Source organism: Microtus oregoni, unplaced genomic scaffold, assembly GCF_018167655.1.
Source record: "Microtus oregoni isolate MIOR12 unplaced genomic scaffold, Mior012 000042F_ref0000377, whole genome shotgun sequence".
Taxonomy (NCBI): domain Eukaryota; kingdom Metazoa; phylum Chordata; class Mammalia; order Rodentia; family Cricetidae; genus Microtus; species Microtus oregoni.
Window position 1 is genome coordinate 10252852 of NW_024543209.1, and position 27518 is coordinate 10280369.

The 27518-nt window shown below is 47.8% G+C and overlaps 1 long non-coding RNA gene across 1 annotated transcript; it reads left to right on the forward strand.

Annotated features, from left to right (window-relative positions):
- The first annotated feature begins 17383 nt into the window (after positions 1-17383).
- LOC121433932 lies at positions 17384-27162 on the forward strand. Its single transcript, XR_005972378.1, has 3 exons — positions 17384-17458; positions 24408-24579; positions 26967-27162. It is a non-coding gene; the product is annotated as an uncharacterized LOC121433932 (long non-coding RNA).
- The last annotated feature ends 356 nt before the right edge of the window (positions 27163-27518 follow it).

The window sequence follows — 27518 nt, forward strand, 5'->3', positions numbered from 1 at the left end:
CAGCTTTGCTGTCACCTCTCTTCTGCACGCACTTTGCGTCAGTTTGGACGCAACTTGTTTGGAAAGTTGTTTGCTTGAAAACTCTGGTCCTGCTTGTCCTCGCTCATGCCCCTTTCCTCGGAGGGGCCTCCTCCTGCGTCTGCCCCTACTTCACCAGTAACCAACCACCCATCCCCTCTTTGAAGCCGTCCCTAATTTTCTTCCTTCTTTGCCCTTTGTATATTTGGCCTTTCACTGCAGGGCTTCTCTGTGGGCCTAGCTTTCTCTCCTAAAAGCAACCACCTGTCCCTGGGTGTCAGGGACAGGGAAGCCCTTGCCTCTGGCTTCTCCTCAAGCCCCTCTCCACTCTCCTGACTTAAGCAGAGGACGGACTTAGTTCCCTTGTTGGGTACATGGGTTACTCCCTACCCCTCTTCTTCCTTCTCCTCTCCCCTCTCCTTGTCCTCCTCTTCCTCCCTCCTGTCTTACTGCTGGTTTTTTTTTTTTTTGTTTTTGTCTGTTCTCTTTTTCAAGATGTCCATCCTTGGAAAGTTCTCATGAAGGCCAGCTCTGTTCCCTGACGCGGCCTTGAGATGTTCCAACCACAGCTGTGCTGACGTTTTAAGAGGGGCTGCTGGAAGAAATGAAATGGGAAAGCCCTAATAGGGAGCAGAGGCAGAAGAAACGACCCAGAGAACAGATTCCAAGGCCTCTTTGCTTCTGAGAGCGGCTTTGTTCCCTGACTTGGCTCCACCACGGAGGGAGGAGAGAAGCAAATGACAATAAAAGGAGAAGAGCAGGATTTGGGATGGGTGGAGATTTCTTTATAAATCAGACAGAAAGTAGAAAAGGTTACCCCAACTCCAAAATATTTGATTATCTAATAGCTACATGAGAAATATATTTTGGTAGATATCAGGGGGAAGTGCTACATGGGTAAATGGCCAGAACTTGATATGACTGACTCCTATCTCAGTGAAGGTGGATAAAACCAGGTGATTTAGAGGCAAGAAAGAACCAATGGCCAGAGGCATGGAACAATGCTGCCCCCTCACCCCCCAGCAGCCAGAGGAACAATATAGCAAAATTAATCAGGCATTCTGATTTTTAGCAACTCAATTTTCAAAATTGAAAACAACCCATAGTATACAGAGCTGGGAGGCTGGTGAGATGGGCATCTGGTTAGAGAAGTTTGGAAACAGCTAGGAAACAACATTATACTCTTGACTCAAAAATGCTAACCCTATTTCTAGGAATCTAGGCTATAGTTTACAAAACAAACACAGCATAGTAGTCAGACTGGAGGTTTGTTCAAGGTTGGGGGCAGGACGGAAGCACTATGAAGTCATAAGGGAATCTGCATGGATACGTGAGCTAGAAAGAGTAGACCTGAGCTGTGGAAAGAGAAAGGCTGTGGCCGACATTATATTGTATGCTAAAACGTCAGGAAAAAAAAAAGACCCATCCCACAGCAGACTCTTTTGTAGTTTATAAACATAGAGACAGGTGCGAGGTAGCATTCATTGTCAATGGGATTACAGGGCGGGAGGTAGCCTGCTCTTGACTTCGTGAATCAGGGTTGTCTCCAGGCTTGGAGGACAAATGAAGTGGCCCTGTCACTTAGACCTGCCGCTCTAGGTCCCTATGCACCTGTAGGTCTCAGGCTCACACATCAGCTGCCCTCAGCACCTCTGCTTCTGCTCTGTCCAAGGCTCCAGGGTGTGGGGAAGCATGCCTCCCGCAGAGGTCTGCCCTTAGGAGAAAGGTTCAGACAGATTCCTGCTTTGACCTTAGAAGAGAGATTGAAGCTACTGGGACAAAGAATTTGTCAGTCTGGTGACTTGGAATGTGGTCTGGGAGAGTCACAGAGTCCTTAATCTTAAGTCACAAGGTCCTTAACCTTGAAGTGCCTAAGGGGTCTGTCTGACGTGGGGCAGTTGCTCAGGTCTAAGTGGGATGCAGGGAATGCAGAAGGTGGCTAACTGGCCTCTTATTTTTCTACATCATTCGACTCACCCAATAAGCAGCCAAAAATTTCAATTAAATAGTTTAAACTGAAAACCAAAAATTTAATAAGAAAAGATTCCCAGATAAATTAATCTCAAATGGAAAATACAGGCACCATAGCAAGCACACAGTAGGAGAAGGGGCAAGAGCTAGTCACCACTTCCCCATTCCCATCCTGCACTGCTGCTGTTCTCTGGAGGTGAGGAGCAAGCCAGGTGTGATGCACACATTTGCACAAATTCCCCTTCTCATGTGTGTTTGGGGAGGGGGGTGTAGGGGCAATGGTTAGCTTCATTGGCTTTAAACAGCCAGTATTTACCCCTGTGAGTCAGCGCTATGCCAGACGATAAAAAGCCATAAAGAATAAAGCAGCAATGCTCTTTGCTCTTGCAGAGACTGGCATCAAACAAAAGAAGCTAAAATGCAGCTGGGCTAGAAAGTGCTAAGAACAGAGCCAGGGAGGAAGAAAAGCCCGGGTCTGCAGTGGTATCTGAGGTGGCCAGGAAGGCCTTAAAAGGGATGATGTCTGAATTTGTGGAGGAAATGATGGGGTCCAACTTGGACTGAGGCAGAAAATCAGAAGAAGGGACAGATCAGGGCTGCTCACCTACCCCACTGCTAATTGATTGAAAAACAGACTAGACACCCAAGAATGCGGGGGAATCTTGAATGCAGAGATTACTCTGAAAACACACAGACACACTCACCCTGAATAAGCCTAAGTAAATGGCATTTTAGAAAAAAGAAAAAAGATCAGTGCTTACCAGGGATGACAGGGATGACACACGCCATGAAGCTCCGACCCAGGATGGACTAGGCTAGAATCTTCCCGGTAAGACCGGTTCTCATAGATTATTAGAGATGGGTTGATCGGGATGTGAGAATTAGCCTGTAAGTGCTAGAGCTAAAGGGCCAAGCAGTGTTTAAAAGAATACAGTGTCCGTGTAATTATTTCGGGGCATAAGCTAGCCGGGCAGGCGGCCGGGGTGCTGGGAACGCAGCCCCGCTGCCCCTATTACTACAATTCATCTGTCTATGCTGCTATAACAAAATACTTAAGCCTGGGAACTTTATAATGAAAAATTTTCTCAGTTCACTGTTTAGGAAATCAAAAGTCCAGGATTGGAAGGTACCATAGATCTGCTCTGGAGAGGGCTTCCTGAGTATATAATGTCATGGCAGATGGCATGATGGCAGGAGGAAAGAGGTCAGGTGGCAAGACAGGATATGAGAAAGTGTAGAGCCCCCCCCATTTTCTCTTTAACAATTTACCTTCTCAACAGTTAACTGTGTTCCCCAGAACTACATGACTCCCTTCCATAGGACATTTCCAATGGTCTATTTATTTTGTGCTAATCGCTAACTCTCAAAGGTCCCAGCACACCCCAGCATTGCTGTGCTGAGGACCAATTCACCAACACACACACACCCTGGTTTCAAACTGAATCAACTTGTACAATTTTTTCTTCCTTCTTTCCTCCTCCTCCTTCTTGTTTGTTTGGGTATCATCAGCTTCCTATGAAAGGGAGGCATGCAAATGATTTACACAGTGGAACAGTTCAGAACTTCAGAATGGGCAGCTAGTTGATGTGACACCATTTCACCAGTGTCATAATTTCCACGGATGTCACCACGTGTAAATAAGAAATAATCCCTGCCATCTAGGACTACTTTGGCACCTCTGGGAGAACTTTGTCTTCCGCTTTCAGTAACCGATCGAATCTGGGCATCCTTCCCTCTTCTGCCTGATCTAAGCGCCCATCCAGTAGTTACAGGACCTTAGTTATTATCATCACGGCAGAAAGCGTGGTGCGACAGGCAAGCATGGTGCTGGAGAAATCGCTGGGAGCTGCCCCATCCTCATCTGCAAGCAGAGAGAGCAAGTTGTACAATTATTAAATCATGTTTCCACCTTGATATTTTTTAAGTGAAATGTTCATGGTGAGATTTTACCAACGGTCATGCTAGGAAGACATCAGTACTTGATCACTGGATCCTTGAGGTGCCATGGGGTGGGGCGGGGCTGAAGAACAGCGTGTTTCTGGTGGAAGTCGAGTTACCTCAAAGATAATGCTAGGAAGCCAACCACTCCTTAGCACTCTAACTTCCACAATGAATTGCTTTTCTCTTCTTCTTTGAGACAAAGTCTTACTATGTGACCCAGGCTGGCCTCAAACTTAACTACCCTACTACCTCAGCCATTCCTGAACTCAGATTTTCTTTTTCTTTTCCTTTTTTTTTTTTTTTAAGATAAGCTTTCTCTGTGTAACAGTCCTGGCTGTCCTGAGACTATCTTTGTAGACCAGGCTGGCCTCAGACTCACTGAGATCCACCTGCCTTTGCTTCCCAAAGGATGGTGTTGAAGGTGTGAACCACCACCACCTGACTATTGAACTTAGATTTACTGAGGAGGCTCGTGTGTTGCCTTCTGGAAACATCTTTGCTCTTCAGGAGCAGGTGCACAGTGTGCGTGGTGAGAGTGCTATCTGGCAATGTAGAAATCATGGAAAGGTCTATCTCACGTGAGAGGCAGCTTTGGCGCCCCAGAGAATTTCAGTGACTTTGGGGGCTGCGTTTTCTGTCTGCTGGGGACACTGCCATTCATTCATTTGCACTGTGCAGCACCCACACCCTGTGTTCTGCTCTAGGGAAGAAGAATGAAGAAGATAAGCCAGGTGACACAAGGAGGCTCAGATGCTAGTGAGGTGGAACAAGGAGGGAGGAAAGGCAGCCTAGGGGATTAAGATTCTAGAATAATCATTGTTTATGCAGACCACTAGGTCGGGTAGCATTGCTGGACTTCATTTCAGTCCTTTCTAAAGGCAGCTCTTAAAGGAATTGGACTTTTTTGCTTTAAAAAATGAACTGGAAGCATAGGCAGCATTTTATGTGACTCCTATCATCCTGATTTATTTGCAAATACCTTCCCTGGGGAGACTTAAACCAGAAGCCTGGAGAGTCTGTTTCCCCAGCACACCGTGCCCGTGGTTAAACTGCTTGCGTAGAACAAGACAGTTTCCAGTGTTGTTGGAGGAGTAGCCATAAGGTCATCACCTTAGCTGGGAAGGTCAGGAGGACAGGAAATTCTGAAGAATGTTCTGCTATCCTCAGTACAAACAAAACCTCCTTCCTTATAGGACTTCCTCTTTTGTACAGACCCTTCCTTCCCAGATCTCAACCTTTTCCCATCAACTCACCTCATCTGTTGCATCCATGCCTTCTCAGGCCATGCCATTCTACCTATCCCACCCTACCCACCTCACCCCATCCCACCCCATCCCACCCACCCCACCTCACCCCACCCACCCCACCCCATCCCACCCACCCCACCCCATCCCACCCCACCCCATTCCACCCCACTCCATCCCATCCCACCCCATCCCATCCAACCCCACCCCATCCCACCCCATCCCACCCCATCCCATCCCATCCAACCCCACCCCATCCCATCCCATCCCATCCCATCCACCCAACCATTTCATTATAATATTTGGGCCACTTTTAAGCTCTCACCTCTCAGGAGCCTCTTCAGTCCTCAAGCTGAAATATGAGTAAATGGATCATGACTCCAGACTCCCCGTGGGTCATGTGACCCTACTTTTCTTCTCGCCCTTCACTGAAGGCTGGCCTGATATCATGGTTTGAATCAAGGCTGGCCTTGCTATTCTCTCTGTTGCTTTTCTTCCCCTGATTCTTTAAAACATTTTCTCTCCAAGTCCAAAGGGTGGGTGGTTATAAAACTGTCGTTCTGTGGAGCTGTCTAACATGATGGGTGGAGACGAGGGTGTGGGACGGGGTCCCAGGAGGACACAGAGAGGGCACCCTCCAAGGCTGGCAGATCTGGGCGAGCACCCAGGAACAGGTGAGTTGGTTTCAAAAATCCTCCTCTCTCCACACCTGTTTTTAGCCCAAGTGTTAACATGTTTCACGCCACAGCGTGAGGTGGGTGAAGTTGTGGTTTCTTCTAATTCCCTCCTGCAATTCCCAGACAGGATGGTCCTTCTCCTGACTGGCCTACTTAACCTCCCTTGTGATGTTCCTAAATTAAATTAATTCCTGCTTTGAAAGGAGATATTTAAAAAAGGGGGGGGGGAGGAAGACAGAAACTTGTAAAAAAAAAAAAAAAGCATGTGCACGTGGATATCAAGACCACGTGGGAGTTAGAAACCGAAGCAAGGACCAAGTCTTTCCTGTCATCACCTTTCTTCGCTCTCTTGCCCTATCCCCCATTCTTCTCCACCTTCCTCTCATTTTCCGGCTGAAAGAACTGGGTATTTGTTCATCCTGGCAAACTGACTTCTGAGGAAAAGCTTAGAGCAAAGAATTCGAGATGCCTGGAATCAGCAAGAATCTGGACCCGCTTCCATCCAGCTTTTAAATGGGACAAGAAACCTTTCCCTGCTCCTGGCCAGGGTCTGGGGTCTAGGAGGATGGGGGCCTCTCCCTGCCTCTGTCTGGCTGCTGGCCGTCTGGAATCCGTTGTGGCTGCCACAGCACCTGGCAGCTGGCATGAGCCTACGGTCTGCAGCAGGCACACAGGCCCCACTGGCGGATTAGATGGAACATATGCCTGTAAGATGCTTATGGCCCTTTCGGAGCACAGCACCCCTCCAGCTCAAGAACAGGGCAATTAGATGAAACCTCACGCTGGGAGCAAAGCTGTTTCCTGGCTGAGGGCTGTAATCCCTTCTTCTGCAGCCTCACTTCTGTTCCAGTTATCTGTTCCCCTCTTTTGCTTTATTTTACTTTTTTCTTTGTGGTGTGTGCGTGTGTACACACTCTTGTGTGTGTGCGTATATGCATGGGTATGAGTGAAACATAGACACTGAATGTCTTTCTCAACTACTTCTCTACCTTATTATTAGTTACTTTTCCATTGTTTCGTTGTGTGTATGGTGTACGTGCATGCATGTATGTTTTTGCATGTGTGGGGGTGTACATGTGTGTGGGTTCATATGCATGTATGTGCATGGATGTTGAAGTTGGGGATCATTCTCTATGGACTCTTCCACCTTATTCATTGAGGCAGGGTCTCTCAATCAAATGTAGAGCTGTAATATGACTAGCAGCTTGCTCTGAGGACCCCTGGCTTCTCCTTCAGGGATTAGACAGGTGGGAGGCTACACCCACTCAAGTAATTATGGGAGTCTTGAGATCTGAATTATGTCCTCATGCTTGTGAATACCAGTGTGGTACTCACTCTATAGACCAGGCTGGCCTCAAACTCAGAGATCCATCTGCCTCTGCTTTCTGAGTGCCGGGATCAAAGCCTTATTGTTTGAGACAACGTCTCCTACTGAACCTGGAGCTGGCTTCAAGTCCTTGTACCTGCATGGTGAGCACTTAGTGACTGAGCCAGGTCCTTAGCCTCTGCTTCTTTCTCTCTGTTCATCTGCTTTCCAAACACCCTCTCTCCCCATCTCTGACTTGGCTTGTTCCTTTTTCTCTCTGCTCTTCCACCCCTCCTTCCTCCCTCCTTCCCTCCCTCCCTCCCTCTGTCCCTCCCTCCCTCGCCTGCTTTTGCCTTCTGTGCACTTTGTGCTGACTGCATTTTTCCTCACTTGTGGGTCAACTGAAACAGACTGCAGCTTTCATGGAGGGAAGAAGCGAGCAGCTGCAGATCAGAGCACAGCTTCCTATGTGTGCGGACAGGCAGGGCAGTAACTCCGAAAGCAATGGGCACTACCAATGACTGAATACTGCTACCAATTCAGACTTTGGGTTGGGGAGCCCAACCCCTATCTAACTCTGATGTGTCCTGGCTTTTTATATGGTTTAGGGTGATGGATAAAGTGGCTGTGAGTTTGGGATGGAAAAGTTTTTCTGGTTTGATTCAAACATCTCAAGTAAAGATTCTTCCAGCTTTGGCACGCACACAGGTACCTGCCCAGCTCCACCAGAGTTTCCAAGGCAGTCTGGGTGGGGCCTGAGAGTGTGTAGTCTGGCAGATTTCCACGTAAACTGGTGCTATCGGCCTGACAGTGACCTTGAAGTTAGGAGCTGGTCTGAACTCAACCCCAAGGACAGCAAACTTCTTCTAGACCTTGACGTGTGTGCAGGGTGGGTGTATATGGGAACTCTTCGTTAGCTAAACACTGACTCATTTCACAAGAGGATTTGTGTTTATCTGTAAAACTGGCCACCATATAAAGTGACCGAATTTGAAAGGAAACAGACTAAGGGAAACTGAAGATGTAGGACTGTAGTAAGGATAGTGCGCCCTCTCTGCAGAATTATGTCGGCTCTTCCATATATTGGCTGACTGCGTCTTCTTGGTATTTTGAGTCAATGACCTCTGAATTTTATGACTTGAGTAAGAAGTCACCTTTTGACACACTTTCTCACTTGAGCAATTCAGTAGGTAGAAGTCCACTAACCTCCTAAAAGATTCACCTGTAGGATTTGTCAGTGCCGCAACTGTACAGTGTGCACTGATTGGGCAAGAAATAATCATATTCTTTAACGGAATTCAAAGATTCTAAGAGCAGCCATCTGTAGAGAGGTCAGAGGAAGCACAAAAGAGTGAAATTTAACCCGATAACGAGGAAAAACACGAGACAAATTTGTTTTGCCACAATTCATACACGACAGTATAGCTCTATGTAAGTAAAACCTGGCAACTTCACTGAGTGACTATCTGACTGGTAAAGATTGATTCCCGGCCCTCACGTGTCGGCTTCCAACCATCTATAATTCCAGTTCCAGGAGACCTGACACCCTCTTCCAGCCTCAGGAGGCATCACTCACACACGTGGTATACAGATACACACGCAGGGAAAACACCCATACATATAAAGTAGAATAAATAAATCTAAAAAATAAAGATAAAAATAAAATTATAGGCACAATTGGGAAGAAAAGTTGACATAAGACTCTGCTTTTCTGGTTTGTCTGTGTGGCTATGATATTCAGGAAGTTGCTCCCTCTGCCCAGAGGTCTAGAAATGATGCCCTAGGCTGTGGTCCAGGGCAACACAAGACTTCTGCTACAGCTGTTTTCAGCTGTGAGCACAAGAGAAGTGTTGGCTGCTCCTGCCAGAGCAGTGGTTCTGAACCTGTGGGTTGTGACCCCTTTGGGGGTCACATATCAGATATTTATATTATAACTCATAACAGTAGCAAAATTACAGTTATGGAGTAGCAGTGAGATAATTTTATGATTGGGGGTCACCCCAACATGAAGAACTGTATTAAATTGTCACAGTGTTAGAAGGGCTGAGAACCATTGCACCGGAGGGAGGATGGATTGCAACTGCATTCTGCCTTGTGGCTACACCAAAGCTTTCTTTAGGTAGGCAGGAACTAAATGAAATTGCTAAGGAGGTGGCCAGGGAAGTGAAGTTCTTAGCTTGTCTAGCCCTGAGATCTTGGGGAGGAGCACAGGCCCTGGGAGGAAGAGGTGGAGGCAAACACCAGCCGACAATCTTCAGCATGGAGTAAAGTCATGATAATCAGTTTAAAGGACTATGGATGGCTAATGTATTAAAAATAAATCAAATGGGATAGAATAGAAAATAGCAATGCTTTTGCATAAAGCAGGTATCATTTCATAAAGCTTATTTTGGTGTTTACGTTTGAGAGAGACTGTGGGGGGATGATCGATCGATACTGGATCATGATTTATGAAAGTGGATTGGATAATTTGTTGGTTTGTGAGTTGTAGAGGACAAAGCAAACATTGAGACTTCGTAGCTCGTTTACTTTTTCGGAACTGCATTTTCTGTTGTTCTCAGGTTCAGCACACATCTCTGTCTGGTCCGATGGCACCTGCTTAGACCTATGACATCCAGTCAGAAGTCTCCCATCCTCACAGTGTCGCTTGTGCCTAGGGCTGGGGAGTTCCCAAAGATACGGGGAGCAGACTGAGCCCTCAGTTTTCAGGTTCTTGTGGGCATCAAAGAACTCAGACTGGAGACAAAGCCAGGAGTCAGGAGGAAGTTTGTTACAGGGCGAAAGTCCACATTTAAGAATGAGTTTGGGGTTTTTAGCAGAAAGAGGTACCGTTGAATTTTTGACAGCTTGCTTGATGGACAAACTTAATTTAAAGAGGGAATGGGAAGGGAGGATATTTGTGTAGCTCTTTCCTCTAAAGCTCAACATTCCCTCCTGAGGGAGGAAGGAGGCTATGCAGTTCAAAAGGCTCACGAAACTAATAAGCCTCCCCGAACTCAGAGTTAGTGGACTCGTACGGCTTCTCCCTAAAGTTGCACAAGCTGGAAGTTTCTGGGGGAGAGAAGACTGTTTTCAAAGGCACTACCAGCAAGTTGTGCAGAGAGCTCCAAGGCTTTCCTTAGTCGTCACTGGTGCTGGGGTGGGCTTTTCAGTGATGCAGCTGCCTTTGTTTCTACTTCCATCAGTAAGCCCTTACCTAGTAACTACAATACGTTCCTTGGTTCGCCAAGTTAGACTGTGGTGGAATTGCTTCTTTGGTCTGTCATGGGTGCCCTATGTGGGATGAGGAGATACTTGTTCATGTCTTTCTAGAAAAGGCTCAGGCAGCTCTGGGAACTCTAAACATAGGGCTTACTAGGACTTACTTCCCTTTTCTGTCCTTAGATGGGATCCTTGGGTGGCATCAGGCACGTGACAGGAGCAGGTGGTTGCACTAGACAGTTTGGAGAACCGTTACTTTCAAGTGAAGGACAATTGGGGTAGTCTTGTGGGCCAGGGTGGGGTGATGTAATACTGTTCCTAGTCACATGATCCTGTCACCACCCTGCAGTCTGCACCTCTTTTCTCTTTATCTGTCTAGATACTTAGATGGACATCCACAAAATAAAACCAATGGGTGACAGAAAACAGAGGGACCAAGCAAGCAGCAAGCTAACCTCAGTGTTTGCCTTCTTTTTTAGACCAAGCCTAATTTGCCTGGCTCATTAAAGATGCTTAGTCAACAAAACTGCTGCTGGCATTTAGCAGCAGAAAGCAAATGCGGAACAGCATGTGGAATTTCCTTTAGAGGGGACACTGAACACTTGACTCATCACAACGGGGTCCATTTCCAGATGGATACATGTTGCCCTTAGACTGGTACGTTGCTTGGGCTTTGCCAATGCCAGCATCCGAATGCTCAGGAGTAGGCATCCCAGGGTCAGAGCTGAACCATGCAGAAAGCAAACTGAAGGGTCGCCATCGTCTTTTTCTTCATGAACCAAATTATTTCAAGGCTTTTCATATCTGATGGAATGGGTTGAGTTTCATTTTCATGAAAGATAAATGAAATCTTAAACTGGGTACAAATTTAATCTTTTTCCCCCTCTCTCCTGGTGTTGAAATTCCTCTTTATCGGCCCTTTCCTATACCCCCTCCCACTTTCTTCTTCTTCTTTTTTCCTTTTCTTTTTGCTTGTAAGAGGTTGTGCGTGATAGAATAACTGGTTTTTCCTGGAATGGCTAATACATAGTAAAAAGAGCACCATTCACTAATAACAATTTGCTGATTGTTCCCTGAACCCCTGGGAGGTGTGTGGAGACTGTGATTACTGGCTGTGGCAAAGGGAATGTGACAGCGGCTCTGGTTGAGGCCAAATAGGAATTCAAAACTGAGGCCTGTTGATCCTATAGAAAGCCATGCTTCTGCCTCCCCTCCACCTCAGGTGGCTGCAGAGTCTATCAGAACAGGGCCCTGCTTATCAAAATGTTCAATGCTAGTATTTGCCCCCAGGCGTCGGGGAGGCCAGGAAATGGGAACAGCTCTGCGGGATACCCAGGAGACTTATTAAGTAAGGGGGAGGGGTTGAGGAGTTGTGGGGGGGGGGGAAGATATAATGTGTGCTGATTTGGAAGAGATTAGGAAAATGAACTCAGCAAGCACAAAGAGTAATTAAGAAAATCAGGAAACTTCTTAACAGAGGGATGGGATTAGAGCGCGTACCAGGGAAGGGAGACTTGATCTCAGAGTATCCTGTGTTTAAGAGGCTTTGGGGGTTGCTAGAGAATGGCTTGAAAGCATTTGAGTATCAGAGAATGGTGCCAAATCAGGGTGACCCCCAAGAGCTGTCTTTTGAAATGGGAGTTAAGTAAAGGGTCACTTGAGAGCCTATCTGGGACAGTGGCAGTTGCTGGTCTCTGACAACACAGCGCATCATGGCGGAAGCATTCGTTGGAGCAAATGCACTCATCTCGTGGCCCAGAAGCAGGAGAGTATGAGGAGGAACAAGGGCCCATAGTGCCAGCTGATGTCATGTCCTAACGACTTAAAGACCTCCTTGTGGTGTGCCTGTGAAATGTCTCCCATAGGCTCCTTGTGTCTGAAGAGTTGGTCCCCAGATGGTGGCCCTATTTTGGGGAAGTTGTGGAACCTATTGGAAGTAGGGCCCTGGGGGATGACATCCTAGTTTCTCTGTAGCTGTGAGGAAACCCTGACCAAAAGTACTCAGGGAAAAAGGGGTTTCTTTTAGCTTCCAGGGTACAGTTCATCAAAAAAAAAAAAAATCCAAGAGAGGAACCTAGAGGGAAGAAACGAAGCTTGCTTTCTAATGCAACCCAGGACCAAAGTCAAAGAGTAGAAGATGGCCCAGCAGACTGGCTGGGGAGAACAATGGCCATTTTATCTCTACCCAAATGGCAGTTCACCAAGCAGACCCCCGTGTTGCCCAGAGAGGGATTTGTTAGTGGCCAAAAGCACAAGCTGATTTTCCCATGGCATGGTGATAGGGTGAGGTGTGGAATGGGTACATATTGAAAGGATGAAGGGAATCACAGAACTAAAGGAGACAGACCTTGCTTGGGCAATCCAGGCAGAAAGAAACAAATTCTCTCAGACTTTACTATAGAAGTGAATCTACTTGGGCTTTTTTTCCCCCCTCAGGTACTTGCAGGGAATTAAATTAGGTCTTCTCAGTTTGTGACATCTGTCCTCTTAGGTCTGGCAGAGCACTGTCTTGGCTTCCTTTATTTGGTCTTCACATCCCTTCCTTCTCCTCCCCAAAGACAACCACTTTAAATGAAGTTGATTTATGGCCTTGATTTAAATTCATAACCACGGATGGAAAGCATGTGTGTGCATTGAATCCTTGCACAATTCTTTTCTGACTGTCCGATGCATCTAAAGCTGTCTCTGTGGGGCTGTTTGGACATTTAGTTCAGTGGTTATAAGTTGCCACGTGGTATTTATACCTTTGCACGTGTTTATCCACAGCAGTCTTTAAACCCAGTTCCCTGGAGATGGTCACCTTGTTCTGCCTTCAGTTCTGGCTACACAGGTCACTGTAGTGACACAGCCTCACGTGCATTTCTGTTGTTTTAGGCGAGAATCTCCCCACAGCAGATGTCTTGAGCTGTCACTCTAAGGATGGGGAGGGGAGAGAATGAGGTCTACCTATCAGGCATGCATAGCACACCCCAGGGCCCTTCTGTAGATTATAATATGTGAGATGGAATGAGAGCTGGGATTGGTAGGTTTATGTGATGATTCTTATGATTGAGTGTATCCAGGGAAATTTTACCTACAGTGTTCACGTCAGCATCAGATGCTGGCTTAAGGGTACAGAGTTACTTTCTAAGAGGACGGGTTCACCTAGCTCTTCTCCCTTTTTCTTTTTTGCCTTATGTTCCTGGGGTTGGAACCCAAGAGCCTTCTGCTACGCAAGAGGCTTATACCCAAGTTACATCCCCAGTCCTTCGACTGTTGGTTCTGTCTAGCAACTCTTTGTTTTTAATTCTCAGTGTCAAATCGGGTTTCACTTATGGTTACTTGCTCCTTGTAACCAAATTCTCTATTCTTTTTATTTTAAAGTTAAAACATGACAGTTCTTTTTAAGTTATTGTTTCCTTTTTTATCATTGTGACTACATCCATCATGGGTCATTCTGTTTGTTTTCCTCTTGTTTTGGTTAGGGTCCCTGTGGCTGTGATATTTATTTGGCTTATACTGCTCAATCATCGGAGGAAGTTAGAACAGGAACTCAAGTAGGGCTGGAACCTGGAGGTGGGAGCTAATGCAGAGACTATCAAGGGGTACTGCTTACTGGCTTGCTCCCATGACTTACTTGTTCAGCCTTCTTTCTTATAGAATCCAGTACTACTAGCCCAGCGATGGTGTCCCCCAGCATGGACCGGGTCCTCCCCCATGGATCACTAATTGAGAAAATGCCTTACAGCTGGATCTCATGGAGGCATTTCCTCAACTGAGGCTTCTTCCTCTCTGATGACTCTAGCTTGTGTCAAGTGGACACACAATGCCATTCAGTGTATCTCTGTTATTTCCCACTCTGGGTTCCTATTCTTTTAGACTATCAACTACCGAGGCTATATTGGGAACCTCAGCAGAAGGACATTCTCTCAGTCCTTAGACTGTGCCATCCTCAGAGCTGAGAGAAGTAGTAGTAAGTACAGGGCTTGAGGGAGAAGTAGAAATGACTAGATGGAGCTAGGGGACCCTCCAGGACAGGGAGAGCCTCGGACAGCAGCTCCCCATCAGTTTGCCTGGGAGGTCCATTTTTTATCTCCTTGGATTATGACAACCCGAAGCTTGAAGCGGGATGCAGGGATGTTGAGAGGTGGACACACGAAGAATGGGGAGTTTATCTGTCCTCTCTGTGTGTTTTGGGACCCCAACAGGTTCTGGCAGTGCTCTGAAGCCAGTCTGTTTATTTGGGCTTCATTTCTCGGAAAGGGTTGGTTTGTGATTAGTGATAGGTCTGGTGATGGAGAGGAGACATAAACAAGACATTCTCGCTCCTGAACCCTCCTTCTTTCCTTTCCTTCCCCCTCCACTCTTTTTCCTCTTCCTCCTTTAAACTTACAGATTTGAGTATTATACTGTGATGCGGGGATAGACAGATGCATCTAACGGTCATCAGTCAGGGCAACCAACAGATGACAGATCACCTCGAGCATTTATCATTTCTTCTTGGTGAGGCTTCCTTTCTTCCAACTACTTTGCATTATGCAATGTGTCTTTATTGATCGTAGTCATGTCCAGGCCTGCATGCCCAGCCCATTCCTGCCTTTAGTGTAGTCTACCTATGCCTTCTGGGTCCCTTCCTGGTTCCTCACCAAGTTCCTACCTGCTTTATAGCACTTTCAGGCTGCTTCGGGATCTCCAGGCTGAGCCCCAGGGGCAAGGTAGAGGGCAAATGACCTGGCTTCGTCTGCATGGTTTTCCATGCTTCTACTGCTGGTCTTTATCTCAAGAGGGAGCTTTTTTTTTTTTTTTTTTTTTTTTTTTTGGTTTGAGTCATTTGACCATCCCTTTATCAGGGTTACATAGCAGGAAGACTATGTAATACTATGAGTTAGGTCTCCTGATGGTTTAGGCTTGCAATCCAGCTATTTGAGAAGCTGGGGAAGGAGGACCGAAGGTTCCAGGCTGGCCTGGGCTACAAAGTAAAATCATAGCCAGCTGGGGCAACATGAATTTTGTTTGTTTGTTTGTTTGTTTTTGTTCTTCAAGACAGGGTTTCCCTGTGTATCCCTGGCTTTCCTGGAACTTTCTCTGTAAACCAGGTTGGCTTCAAACTCACAGGCCTACCTGCCTCTGCCTCCCTAGTGCTGGGATTAAAGGCGTGCGTCACAACCATTGAAAGCTGGCATCTTAAAATTTAAAATCCAAAAGGGGGGCAGGCAGTGGTGGCATACTCATTTAATCCCAGCACTCAGAAGGCAGAGGCAGGAAGATCTCTGTATTCAAGGCCAACCTGGTTGGCAAAGAGAGTTCCTAACTGTTAGACAGAGAAATCTTGTCTCAAGAAGAACCTAAATAAATAAATAAAACCTCCAAAGGAGCCTAGGGATGAGTAGTTCAGTGGTAAAGAATGCTTTCAACCTTTAGAGCTACAAAAAGTCAAATAAGAACAAAGAACCTACCCATGCAATGGCTGGGCCGTGCAGCACGGAGCTGTGGCTTTCTTACCGCTCAATTATGGTTCCACCTCCAGCCCTGGTGCAGCGATTCCAGGAACAGGAGAAGGAAGGGCTTCCAGCCTTGGGCCTTCCGGGGATGACCTACTTTTTCCATGCCCTCATCTCTTAAAAGTGGTTAACCACTCCATCACCTGTTCCAATGGAGGCTTGATATGGAGAGAGAGAGAGAGAGAGAGAGAGAGAGAGAGAGAGAGAACGATATCCCAGGGAGACACAGCAGCTCAAGTGTTCTGCAGAGAAAAAGCATAGTAAGTGTGCAGAGTGACTGTCTGAAACTCACTTCTGTGACTGGCTGGAGCCTCCTGGCTTCCAGTTTGAGTCTTCCCAGAGGGTCTGGCCCCCTTTCTGCATAGACAAGATACACCTCTTGAAAAATTGTCTGATTTCAACTTCAGCTAGAGGGGACAGCAAGTGCAACCGTCAGTGCTACTTCTCACTCCCATGCAGCCCTATGCAATATAAATGGCATCTGTTACTGTCAAGTCTCTATGGCAAGCTAGGAGATGCTCTTATAACTTTCCATGGTTTGCTGATGAATTTGCATACCCACCTCTGAATAGGCACTATTACCATCTTCTGCAGATGGGGCAAACAAGGCCCAGAGTTCTCAAGGACTAGCCTAGAGCCATACAGCAATATGAGGCCTAGGGGAGATTTGAACCAAGGCTCCCAGAATCACACATCTGTTGATGGTGCCAACTCCATACACGTGGTTACTGGAACAGCTGCCTTTTGTAGTCTGCTCTTCTACTTCCGTACTGCTGTCTGCACGGCCTGCTGGCTGCAGGCCTCCTTTCTTTTCTTTTTTCCTTTCCTCTCCTCATTATTCCTGTCTGGAACACAAACCATTCTCCATGAATGATCTGTGGGGAGCAGAGTCTGGGGCCCATTGGCTTTTGCTTCGCTTCGGGAACAGAAATAGGATAAGTGAGTACATCCCGGCTCCTGGGAGCAGCTATGAAGCAGGCCTGTGAGAGGGGGACATTTTAGGGGGTCTCTTGTCTCCTCATTGCAAGTCTCCACTCACTTCCTCCTGACACCTGATGGCTACTTGCACGGAATGTTGGAGAAAACTTCAAGTGACAGGTTATGTAAGGGCAGGTGGCTGCCTCATGGGAGGTAGATGATGGAGGGAGGGTGTTTGAACAGTCCAGGAGAGGGTACTTTGCAGGCGAGGTGTGAGCGCAGCGCCTTACAACATAGAGGTGCCTTGTTACACTATGGCGGTGGGGCAAAAATCAGTGTAAGCTACTTGTCCCTGGAGCGCTGCCAAAGGACTTCATTTCCTGACCACTAAACCCTTTGAACTCGGCACGCCCCTCCTCCATCACAGTTATAAACAGTGAGGCCCTGGGCCAGCCCTTTTCCACGCACACCTGATGGTACAAGATCTGTCCCCCCAGGAGGCGGCTTCTTGTATCTTGTGCCCCTCCACAGCCTCCCGAGGCTGCTACACTGGGGTCCATGGTCAGGAGAGACTGCCCTGTGTGTGTTACAAGGGTCCACTGTTATCCAGGGTGGAGGCTGATCTCTGGGAGTACATGGAGAAGGTAGGATGTTCAGAAGCGGCATCCTTGTGTACTGCAGTCTCGGGAGCAGTTACTGAAGGTCGGGTTCATCAGCTCTCTCAGCGCACCCCTGCCTGGGTGATCTGAGTTACCCCGGGGGCGGGGTAGGGGCAGGGGTGCTCTGTTTTGTCTCAGCCACTCACAGGTGGCAGCGCTTCTTTAGCATCAACATGTTTTCCCATGAGCACCAAGGGTAGCAATTTCTCTGCCTTATCAGCTTAGCAACAGAAGGCCAGTTTCCAGGAAGGCAGTCACTTGATCCAGCCTGGTGAAACCCATTCGCCAGCCACGGCTCTGGCCTTTGCATCGCAGCACTCAACAGCCGGCCTCAGGACATCGTTTTTTTTTCAGTTGGCCAGCCCTCCTCCACCCCTGCCTGCAGCAGGGTGGTGGTTTGCAGAGTGCTAGGAATGCCTTGGGCCTTTGAACATCTCCAGGCCTCTAACCCCGTGTTGCTTGAGGACAGCAAAGCAGCAGCTTGTGGGGCCGGGGCTTGCTGGGTGGGCCCAGGGAAGGCCCCTCCCTTCAGTGGGGTTCTTCCCTGCCTGCTAAGCTCTGTGTCCTGTGAAGCCGGTGGGAAACAATGACTGTGATGTTGGCAGGCAGTTGTGAGGTACTTCCCACCCTGGCTGTGGCCTTTGATTAAACAGGGGTGGTGGTGGTGGTGGGTGTTCTTTGGAGACCCATGAATAAACTGGGTGAGTGGTTTGGGCTTGGAAGAGGCTCTTTTTATAACCATATATGCCTCCCCCAAGAGAATCAATAAATAACGCTGCCATTCTGGTAGGGCTGTCTTTCCATAGCTGCCCCGCGAGCTCTGGCCCCCGCCAATGCCTTCTCCTGTTTCAATTTCCATGTCCTCTTGCTTTTGTAACTCAAGGAGCTCCTGAGCTCGGGAACAGCTGACAGCCGGCAGCTCCTAGCGGTGGCACCTGGGGAAGGGGTGGATGGGCAATGACTTGCCAGCTTGCTCTGGGGCACCCTGTCCCCAGCCGCTATGAGTCATTTGAAGGGTGAGCAAGGGAGGGGGGATATCTTTGGTGCCAACCCAGGGAACGTGGCAAGGCCCTGTGCGTGAGGATGGGTGGGGATGAGCTCAGCTAGGGGGAGAATCACAGACAACCCTGCTGTCTTTACAGGTCACTACCTCAGGAGGGAGCTAGCCTTGTCTTCAGGGACATCACCCTGAAATCAGTGGGCATCACAATGTGCTTGGGAGGCACCGCCTTGCATCCAGGAGCCCCACATTGGTTCAGAGGGTGTTGTATTAAAGTCAGATTATTTCATTTCCTTGCAGGCAGCATGTCTTGCGCTGCACCCAGGGTGTTACATTGCATCCAGAGGGCATTGCATCCTGCATTTAGGCATACCCATGGCTAGACCGCTCACACACTGAGAGTTCGTGGCACCTTTGAGTACCTACTAAACCCAAACTCTGTTTTACTAGAGAGGAACCTAAAGCCAGAAGGGAAGCAGAAGTGAAGACTGTCTCCTTCCATAGTCTCAGGTCCCTCAGCCTCACACCCCTGCAGGTCCTGAGCAGGGGTGAGCAGGGTGAGCCTCACACCCCTGCAGCAGCTCCCCATGGCTCCTGAGCAGGGGTGAGCCATGCGAGCTTCATACCCCTGCAACCCCATATTGCTCCTGAGCAGGGGTGAGCCATGCAAGCATGTGGTGGGAGAGGGCATGAGGGGAAGTGAGTGATGAAAGGCGACAGGACCCAGGAATGCTACCTCTCTGGCTCAGTTTCTGACCCCTCCATCCCCTTCCTTTACCAAGCACTCATACACCACCTCCCTGGTTCCTTCCAATGGTTTTTTCTTCTGTGCCACTGTAAAACCCTCACTGGCTTTACCCTGGGGGGGGGGGGAGGGGATAGGCTGGTCCAAGTTTGCGACTGGAAAGAAGGCTCCAGCCATCTCCCTGCTTCCAGCTGTCTTTTTATTACTGTGTGCTTGGAATGAAGGAGCCAAACATGTCACCAGGGAGTGCCTGGCAGTGCTGACACTCATGGCAGAGTGTTACCGTAGCCAAGAAGTCGTCAGGCTCTGATTTATCCTTTTGCCAAGTGCCGGGTGGAAAGTTCTGAGAACAGTGCTAGAGATGACAGCACACACATGAGCAGCTCCCTGGCTTGGAGGGGTGGCTTCGCTCAGAGCTCTGGAATGCCATGCATCTGTTTATCTCTTGCCGTGCCAGGCCCACCAAACCTACCCACCCCTGCTTCCCCCGTGGACTCAGTGTGCCATGGCATTTAACAAATGCGAAAAAAATAGTAACATCAGAGCCTGTGACTCTGGGACTCCTGTCACAAAGGTTCCTTCTTGGTGAGGCCTGATTGGGTGAGTCAGGGACTCTAGAGAGAGGCCAAGCCAGGCGTGGGTTTGCCCTTTACCTGGCTCATACGCTGATGTCACAGTGGGATGGACAAGGCCGGTGTGTTTGGATTGCCATGTCTAGGATATTTGCCTTTTGTTCAAGCAGGGGAACGGCGTAGGCTGCCCCATTGCTTCTCTTGTGAGCAGTCGGCTCTACTCGGTCTAGACACAGACATGTCTGTCCTCTGGGGGTTGGGAGCTGTAGGACATAGGGGTGGGTAGACTTCTGTCACCCTCCCTTGCTTGCCCTTTGCAGGATGAGTTCCACCATTGTTCAACTGACTTCCCAGACTACTGGCCAGTGTGGAGGGACTGGGGCTTTCCTGCTGGTCTATGCTGTGGGCTCTCTTCTCTTCCTTCTTGTGGAAAAACTCTGTGTGTGGGGGTGGGGGGTGGGGGAGAGACAACCTTGTCTATCCACAGGCCTGTGCAAAGGACTCCAGCAAAATGCTTCTGCGGTCATCCTTCCCTCTGACCAGAGTCTTTTGACGTTCTAATAGTTAAGGGCAGAACACGAGTTTCCTGCAACTCATTTTACCTTCTTCTTCAGACAGTTCTGCTTTGGAAAGGGCCAGGAAGTGGACCTGGTCAGTGGCTATCAGTTGACAAGACCTGGTATTTCCAGGCCTCCGTGCTGACTCCCTCACAGAGAGCTCACCTTGAGAGACAGGTGCCCTGGGAGATGCTCAGCCCTTTTCTGGGCCTTTCCATCTCTACTATACTCTGTGAGAAGCCTGCTTTACCAGTGAAGAAACGGAGGCCCAGAAAACTCAAGTAAATCTCCCTCCTGTGGTCATCAGCAGCAGGTTTTTTTTTTCTTCTGGGGACCCTGGGCATTCTAGATCTTGAATTGTTAGAAAAACCAACTGTCCCTCAGCTTTGGCTAGACAGAAAGGCGGGCCTCCGCTCCGAATGCTCCTCCCTCTCTTCCTCTTCCTTCCCCATTGTGTGTCTGCTGCCTTTGATGTGCACAGCAGCTCACTGTTCCTTGAGTCACGCTCCTGGGAAAGGCAGCCAGAGATCTGGGGATCAAGGAGAGATGAGGAGTCATGGGGTTGTCAGGGGGGTGACCAACCCGAGGAGGGCTCCAAACACAGGCTCGGGAGGGAGACCGTAAATGCGCATTTCCGGATAGCCCTTGCGGCCTATCCATGGGGAGGATGGAGGACTGGGGAAGAAACCCGAGTGACTGCGGAATTAGGCAATCCGGTGTGTAGGAATCTCGTTCCTGAGTGGGCTGTCGCTCTATGTTGGTTTCAGAACAGCCTGCCCACCTGCTTCTACATCCTAGTGGCTGTGGACCGGAGGTAGGGTGGCAGCCACAGGCACAGGAGGGCCAGTGTTCGGCTAAGCAAGACAGGGGTGCAGCGGAGATTTTAGCTTGTCGTGGGGAGTGTGTTGGCCAGCTTTCCATTGCCGTAGACAGGCACTTGAGAGCAGGCACAGTACAAAAAAGAAAGGTTTGTTTTCGTCTTTGCTTTGGAGCTTTCGGTTCATAGTCGTTTGGGTCATTGATCTGGGATCTGTGACAAGCCAGCACATCATGAAGGGAGTGCGTGACAGAGGAGATTACCCCGTTTATAGCAGACACACACACACACACACACACACACACACACACACACGGAGGGGGGAGGGGCAAAGAAGGAAGAGGAGGAAGAGGAGGAGGTGGAAGGAGAAGGGCCGGAATCTCAGTAAACCCCTTCAATGACCTCACTTTCACCTACCAGGCTCCATTTCCAAAGCATTGTGGGAACCAGTTCTTAACACACGTGCCCATGGGGTATGGGGAGGACATAAGTCAGAGCTGCCAAACTCTGGAGCCCTGTGCTCGATCCTGAGCCAGGATGCTTCCTGACAGGGAAGGGCAGGAGTACAAAGATGCTGGGCGGGGAAGGAGAAGAAAGAGGTGAGGGTGTGTGTGTGTGTGTGTGTGGTGTGTGTGTGTGTGTAGGGGGGAGGGCTGAATTTCTGGGGCGTGTGCAAGGGTTCTAGCCAGAGTGTGTAAGATTGTCTCTGGAGTGTTGAGCACTCTTGTGTGCATTTACTTCTTTGTGTTTTTCATGCACACCGACATCCCCAAGCCTCCTCCAAATCCCATGAGATCATGATCTCCTCCTCAGCCTCATTTTCAATGGACCTCATTTACAAATGAGGCCATTAAGGCACAGAGGGACAAGGTCACACAGCGCAGAGGGACAAGGTCACACAGCTGGGAAATGTGCAGCTGTGGTGCCGACTTCTCTTGTAGTTTAGGAAGGCTAAAGAGACTCCTCCAGTCCCCGGTCCAGTTCCCCTTTCTTTTTGTCTCTTAAATAATGTGTCTTTCTTTCATCTTCGAGGCCAAATCATAAAGTCTAGGGGGATGGGCTCATAAGAAAAATTCCAGGAGTGTGTGAGCATCTTGGTGTGGTATGGTGTGGTGTGTGTGTGGTGTGTGTGTGTGTGTGTTTGTTGTTTGTGGTATGTATATATGTAGTATGTGTCATGTGGTATATATACTGTGTGTGTGTAAGTATGTGTGTAAGGTGTATGGCATGTAGTCTGTATGTGTGTCTGTACATGTGTGGATGTGCGTATGCATATAGTGTGTATGTATGTGTATGGTGTGTGTCTCATATGGCGTGAGTGCATGTGCTGAGATGAAAGCTGCTCCAGGAAAGTCTCCAGATCCTGGACCTTAAAGGTCACCCTGCTCCACCCTCTCTTATTCATTCGCAAACCCTTCACGGTGAGGCTCCTGTTATGAGTGTGGAGAAAGTGCCAAGCTTGAGCTCACCGGAGGCGTTGTGCCAACTTGCTGTTGAAGAAGCAGCTGTATGCATCCCTTACACCTGTGTCTGATGCGAATTTGGGGTGGGAGGAGCAGAGCAGGGAAGAGCTGCTGTTGGGTGTGGGTTCTGCTGCCCTGGGCATGCTCTATGTGCCCCACCCTCTTGACAAAGGGGAGCCCCGTGTGAATCACGCACTCAAGCCCGCCTCTCTTGTCCAGACCTTTTACTCTCTGCCCTTGCCACCTCTTCCCCATCCTAGCCATGACTCAGTTGCTTCAGAAGGAATCTGTACCTCCTTGCTGGGCCATATGGGGTTTCTCTTGTGACTGACTCCACTGTGAACTGTATAATCACAAGTAGCCTACACAACAACGGATTGAACAACAGATGTCCCCAGCCACCCAAGGGCAATGGTTGGATACTGTGCACTGGGTCTTGTCTTAGATTTTACCGCTGCGCATGGAAAATATTCAGAACAAATCTGGGTTTGTACTGGTCATGTACAGACTTCTCCCCTTGTTATTATTTCCTGAATGATATACCAGAAGAAAAATTACATAACGTTTCCCTGTGTTATTTATCATGAGCCATCTAGAGGTGGTTTAAAGTATTTTCGAGAATGTGCGTAGCTCATATGCAAATCACATACGTTTACAGAAGAGACTGGACCATCTCAGATCTTGGTGACTGTGTGGGTTCACGGACCAACCCTAAAGACATCAAGGGACAAATTATCATGTGACTTAGGGTTGATTGTAGTTAGAGTAACTCCTATGCAGAAATTGAGCTTTATTTATTTACTTGAGATTTGGCATCACTAAGAAGCTTCTGCTGGCCTCAACACACGTGGCTTCTGTGTTTTCATAAACTCTCCCTGCCACAGGCTTCCTAGTGCTGAGGTTACTGCGTGTGCAGAAAGCAATCCATTTGGCCAGTACTAAGTGGTCAATAAAGGGTCAGTTGATAAAGAAAAGCTGTTTCGAGCCTGAACCTCAAGTAGCTGCAGATTGAGAACCTGCGCGTTCTCTGTAATCGAGATATCAATGCTGGTATTTGCTAAACCAGGCTAGCTTGAAAGGCAGAACCATTCGCAAAGTAGAATAAATCATTAAACTAGAATGATAAGAAAACCAGCAACAAGACATTGAAGTTTATCCCTTCGCAGTGCCTGGCCGGAGGAGGGGCTGTTGCATGGGTTGAGTATTGTGCAGACCCCAGAAGTGCTCCTTCTAGAAACAACACGCAGGGTAGCTCTGGAGCGGTGGTTCTCAACCTGTGGGGCCTGAGCCTTGACAAATCTCTCTTCCAAAAATACTTACATTGCAATTCATAATAGTAGTAAAATTATAGTTATGAAGTAGCAATGAAAATAATTTTATGGTTGGGGATCACCACAACATGAGGAACTATATTAAAAGGTTGCACCATTAGGAAGGTTGAGAACCGCTGCGATTGGAGTCTCACAAAATGATGATTATAATATAGGAACATGCCTAATCCATAGCGAGATATGTGGAGAATAAACAACAGATCACAACGGCTGATATTAATAGTAGCTGTAGTTTGTCTGTATATCTGTGCTTACTATGACTGTTGGTCAAATCACGAGGGCAATTCATTCATAGATTCAGCCATTTCAATATGTTTATTATGAGGTAGTTACAGATTCACAGGAAGTTGCAGAATGATGGACAAGGTCCTGTAAACCTGTACCCAGTTTCCCCCAGGTAGTATCTTACAGAATTAGAATGATGTCAAACCTGGTCCCTGGCCTTGGTGCCCTTCAGAGGTCATCCAGGTCTCCCGATTTCATCTGCACACATTTTTATGTGCACAGGTGTTCCTCAAATGGTGCTGGGTTGATACATGGAGGAGCCATCAGAAGCAGATGCTGACGATTTGGAAATGCCTTCAGCCGCCGAGCCCAGCAGCCCATCCTAGCGCGTTTTCTTCTCGTGATTGCCGTCTTCCTCAGTGCTGCATCCCACTGCCACTGCCCAGCGGATAGGGTGGGTGTGCAACAGGGTCACATGGCTTCACATGGGACTCTCACAGGTTTCTCTGAAACCCTGGCACCGATGCTTGGAACCTGTCCTCATGGAGCATTGTGATGAGCTTGAAACAGCCTTAGGCCTGTGTAAGCATCAGTTGCAGCTCACATAACTGCCAGGCTGCCTGTGGCCACAACCCTAGTGCCTGATCATTGTTCCTTCATTTTTAAAGTCAGGACCTGAGAAATCTGTCAATCATTTTTATTAGATATTTCAATACCAAGTTCTGATTTTTAAGGTTTCTAAACAAGCATTTCTAAATATAGTACTGGGACTAGGAGACACCCAGTGGTGAGACGAAGGATGGTAAGATGAAGGAGTTGGTAGGTGGGCCAGGAAGCCAGGGTGGTATCATCTAAGGCTCTTGTGTTCTAGATGCCCTGTTAAGGCTTTACGTATCCCACATATATATGCTGTCTTAGAAAGTCCTTCTTCTTTGGGGGTTCTAATCACCATCACCCAATATACACTCTGTATTCTCTGCATGTTCCCACCAGGTCACCAGGCCCTGAGAACAGGAGTATCGTCTTGCTACAGAGAGCCAGATATGACCCACAGGTCCACTCACTAAGTTGCTCAGCTCCGATTTTTCCCTTCTGATTGGATATAGTACAAGCTATGGCTGCTCAGGGGTCATTTTAGATTCTTTTCTGCTACAATTGGATGCTGAGTGACCTCAGTGGCCCATGTGTCAAAGTATGATTCTCTGGTGATGCTTTTGGGAGACAGTGGGTTCTTTAAGAGGTGGTATCAACTAAAAAACAAACAAACAAAATTGGACAAAGAGGCAGAAGTTGGAGAGCTTCAAGTATGAGTGTAAACAGAGACTGCATGTTGGTTTCCTGGCCACCCTGACCCGAATAATCACACAGAAACTATGTTAATTATAATACTGTTTGACTGATGGCTCAGGCATATATCTGGATAGTTCTTACATATTAAATTAATCCATTTCTATTAATCTATGTATCACCATGAGGCTGTGGCCTACTGGCAACTTTTCATGTCTTTCTCCTTCAGCAGCTACATGGCATCTCCCTGACTCTGCCGTCTTTCTCTCTGTATTTTTGTTTGAACTTCCTGCCTGGTGACATTCTGCCCTGTCATAGGCTAAAGTAGCTTCTTTATTAACCAATGGTAATAAAACATATTCACAGCATACAGAGGGGAATCCCACATCATTTGAGGCTAGCCTGAGCTACATAGAAAGACTTAGTCTCAAAACAAAAGCACAAAAAATAACAAGAGGTGGTGTCTGGTGGAAAGATGTTAGGTCATTGGGATCACACCCTTAAATAGGATATTGGAACCCTGGGTTTCCTCTTCCTCTTTTATTTTGCTTACCTACTAGGAGGTGAGCTGCTTTGCTTTCTGTGTGTTGCCATCATGAGATACTGCCTCACCATAGGCCCAATGGGGCCGTTGGACTATGGATTAAAGCCTCCCAAAGTGTCTTTATAATTTGACGACTTCAAGCATTTGTTACAGTAACTAGAAGATGACTACTACATCCTGAAGATGCTCTTTGTATTATCCGTATGCCCACCCCTTCCTAGAAGCAAGTGTCACCTGGTTGCTGGATGCAAGTTGCCTTTGTGATTGACATCACCTTGCCGGGCAACCACAGCTGCCTTGCATAGAGAGAAATACACGCAGCCACAATTGGCACCTTAGCTTTTTCAGGAATTACAGATGAATGGAGAGGAACTCATTGTCCAAAAGCCCCAGCTGGGTATGAGGTTCAGGAAATTCCCCTTTGAGATTAATAGGCCCAATGATCTGGTGAGATTCGGTTTCGGGTGACATAATATAATTGGCCTATTATCTGAGAAGTCTGGGCCGAATTGCCATGACCTGGCTCTGAAGGACTTGAACGCAGACGTGAATGATTCAGGTACCAGTGAGCTGTTAAGTCTGCAGGTCTCTGAAAACACTCAGGGATATAATCAGGCTGATGGGCGAGGCACAGGGTCACACCTGTGTCGGAGCTGGGTCAGGGTGCCTATGGTCTGGTACGGAGAAGTTACCATCCTGCTGTTTCAACTTGGCTTCCATACTAATGGATAAACCACAGCTATTTTATAAGCAAAATCCTCCAGTATTATATTGCAATAGCACAGTAGATTGTATAGTTACAGGTCTCACAGTGGGAGTGGGGACACCTATCATTGTGTGATTAGTACTCTGGCCAAGGATTCCCTATTGTGTCTGTGTATACTTTAGTAATTAAGGCAAATGTGTTATGAGAACTGTAATAAAATTGTGCTGGCCCCTTGAAAACTGGAAGATGGGAGACTGCGCTTGGCTTTTTTTTTTAATTTAATTTAATTTAATTTTTTTTTAAGGTTAGACATTGAAGCATTCAAGCCAGAAGTCAGACACAATGCTGTTTAAGTTCACAGAAGTCATAGAGGCGAGAAACCCGCCACTGTGCCAATGCCACTGGACCACCATCATGTGACTGAACCTGAGTTCACACAGCACAGCAGGCTTTTCAGTGACTTGGGAAATTTATTGGTGAACGACGCAGTGGGTTTTTGTTCTTCTAGCATCTACTTTGGAAACTCCCTCCTTCAGGTCAGTGGAGTGGAAGATGAAGCAGTGTGTTCTTCACGGGAAAATGCAGATTCCTCTTATGGCAAATTCCATATCCATATCCAAAGAGCCTTGGCCCGGCTCACACTGGGAAATACACTGTTCGCAGTCAGAACATCGAACTTGGAACGCTGGAGATGTGAGTTTTCCTTGTCTTGATGAGAAGCTCTCCCATCTGTTAGCGATACAGAGCTCAGTGGTTTTCTATGTAGCAAGTGTCCTCACTCGGGGCCCAGTAAAGGCTTGCACGATCCGGTCCACAGCCCAGACAGCAAGGAGATTCTAAAATAAATTAGGTTCTA